Source organism: Dermacentor silvarum, chromosome 4, assembly GCF_013339745.2.
Source record: "Dermacentor silvarum isolate Dsil-2018 chromosome 4, BIME_Dsil_1.4, whole genome shotgun sequence".
NCBI lineage: Eukaryota > Metazoa > Arthropoda > Arachnida > Ixodida > Ixodidae > Dermacentor > Dermacentor silvarum.
This window is the reverse complement of record NC_051157.2, coordinates 220103280-220105790: the sequence shown is the minus strand read 5'-3', so window position 1 is coordinate 220105790 and position 2511 is coordinate 220103280. Positions and strand designations below refer to the sequence as shown.

The 2511-nt window shown below is 60.6% G+C and overlaps 1 non-coding gene across 1 annotated transcript; it reads right to left on the bottom strand.

Moving 5' to 3' along the window:
- Positions 1 to 672: 672 nt before the first annotated feature.
- LOC119451075 (5.8S ribosomal RNA) lies at positions 673 to 825 on the bottom strand. Its single transcript, XR_005191646.1, has one exon. It is a non-coding gene; the product is annotated as a 5.8S ribosomal RNA (ribosomal RNA).
- Positions 826 to 2511: the final 1686 nt, after the last annotated feature.

Here is a 2511-nt window from a genome sequence, read left to right as displayed (position 1 = left end):
CCCACGCTTTCGAAGGAGACATTTTCCGCTTCGCGGCGACTATTTCGTCGTGCAGTTTTCTTCGCGCTCGCAGACGGCGCACTCGCGTAACCGCATCACTACCGCTTCGGGGCGCACCCTTGTCCTCCCCGTTCCGCGCAAGAATTTTTTCCGATTCCTATTCCTGCGACGAAACCCAGACTAGGGCGCCTGCACCCGTGCGGTGACGCGGACGAGTGACCTTTTTGCAAGAGCTCGACGTACTCCGAAGGCAAACAACGCAACGTGCGATCACGCTCGCTTAGCGCACGGCGCGGGAATCGGCCGGCATTTGCTTCCCGCGTTTGTCCGTGCACGCAAGCTTCCGACTCTCTCGCAAACGTGCGCGCTACTGCTGTCGCAACAGACGTTTGCGCCTCGCGATTCAGACCGCACTTTCCCTGCAGGTGTCCGACTCCATCCTGCGGCGGTCTCTTCGGAGGCGCGCACTAGCCGCGCTGCAGTAGTACAATGCCTCGTTTCCGTCTCTGCGAAGTTTTGGCACAACAGTTCAGTTCGCCACCGTCTCCCTCACGTGAGGCCGCTGGCGCGTGGCTTCAGCACTCAACGTACTGTCCGTGATGCCGACGCGGTCAAAACGAGTCGACGGACGCACGTTCCCTTGTGCGCCGAAGGCTCTCTTGATATGTGATCCGACCCTCAGACAGACGAAGCCAAGGGAAGACCCAAGGCCGCAATGTGCGTTCAAAGAATCAGTGCTCAGTGTGTCCTGCAATTCACACCAAGTCTCGCAGCTGGCTGCGTTCTTCATCGACCCGAGAACCGAGTGATCCACCGCTTAGAGTCGTGAAAAGTAGTTTGTTCAATTCCGTACAGTACAACCAGGGTTTTAGGCACGTGGCGTCTCCCTGTGTGTGGTTTCGAAGGGCACCTTTCTGCGCGCGCTCCTCGAGTCTGCGCGCTCTTTCGACAGCCGCGTCTCAGACAGCTGGTAGCATATAGGCGCACCACACCCTGCTACTTGCGTGTTGCGTTTCCAGCTAAACCCCGCGAGCCTTTGTGTGCACGTAAGCCTCCACTCTGTATGCACCAGGATCAGATGTAGGACCAAGATGCAGTGGAGCCGCTCACGGCTACACACCCGCGGGGGCGTGGCTCCCCTTACCACGTCTTTTTCTTTTTTGCGAGCACTCGAAGCCGGTTTTCCCTGCCAACCACCCACCGGACCCGTGTGCTACGTGTGCACGTTCACATTGCTCCACGAAAATTGGAAAAAAGCCGCAAGGCCATGAGGGGGCACGAGCAGCTGTGGAGTCTTTCACGGCGACACGGCCACGGGTGGGGTCTCGCCCCCATCGACGTGTCTCGCTTTTAGTCATCAGAAGGGTACTCAAATTGACCACAATGTCCCTAACACACAAACACGCTTTCGCATCGGCGGATTGCCGCAGCACACCCGCTGCTGATCCGACAGTCTACTTGAGACGACGGACAAGAGCCCGGCGCGCGTACTCGCGCGGCTCTCCAAAACCACTCGGCCAGTGCCAGGGACAGCTTTCGGCGCCGGAGCCGCAACAATTCTACTCGAGGCGGAAGACGAAGCCAGCAAGAGCCTGGCCGCAAGTGCGTTCAAGTTTCGAGACTTCAGTCCCTCGTCTGTCCGTAAATCCTCTTTCGACGTGCGGCGCCTTCCCAAAGCGCACAAGTCCGTTAACCGCGGAACGCGTCCGACGTAGCAAAGCCGCGTTTCCTCTCGTACTTCGCAGCAGCGCCGCCTTTCCCTCGGCGGCGGGCGAATAGCCTGCCAACGTCGTCGCATTCAACCGCGATCTCGACATCTCGCGCGTCACGAGCAGGAGCCGACCGGCAGCCTCCGGCCCTGTCGGGCTCGGTGGCACTTGCCGCGGAGGACGGGAGGGCGTTATGGGCCACGGTTCCTATTGTACTTGGCAGCCACACCCTCGTACCGCCAGTTCCATGACCGACCGAATGCCGCGCCGTTCCTTCAGTACTTGGGCAGCAACATAGTCGGGTCGTTACTCCATACTCGCCGCAGGAAGCGACCGGCAGCCGCCAGCCTTTTCAGACTCGGCGGCGTTTGCCGCGGAGGACGGGAGAGCGCTTGCACCGCAGTTCCAACTATGAATGATGGATGGCAGGCAGCTTTAGCTCTCGACCGCCAGTTCCTTGACCGACCTCTACCGTTCCTCTCGTACTGGGCAAAGCTTTGTCGGGTCGTCTTACTCCCATTCCGCGCATGAGCGTCGAGGCGGACTGAAAGCCCACCCATGAAAGTGCGTTACGCCGTTTGTACCCACGGGCGCGGCCAAGCCAACCGTCCAAGGTTGCAGCCGCCGCCCGCTGGGCGCAACAAATTGGGCACGGGGCGCCCCTCAGAATTCAGGCAGTCCCCGCGCATGTTCGGGTATAGCCGTCCCCGCGTCCAAGCGGGGACAGCGGCGGAAAGCGTCGGGCGCAGCGAGCCGCTCCACCCACACGGGGCAGAAACGATCGTCACCCTTCACAGTCCGG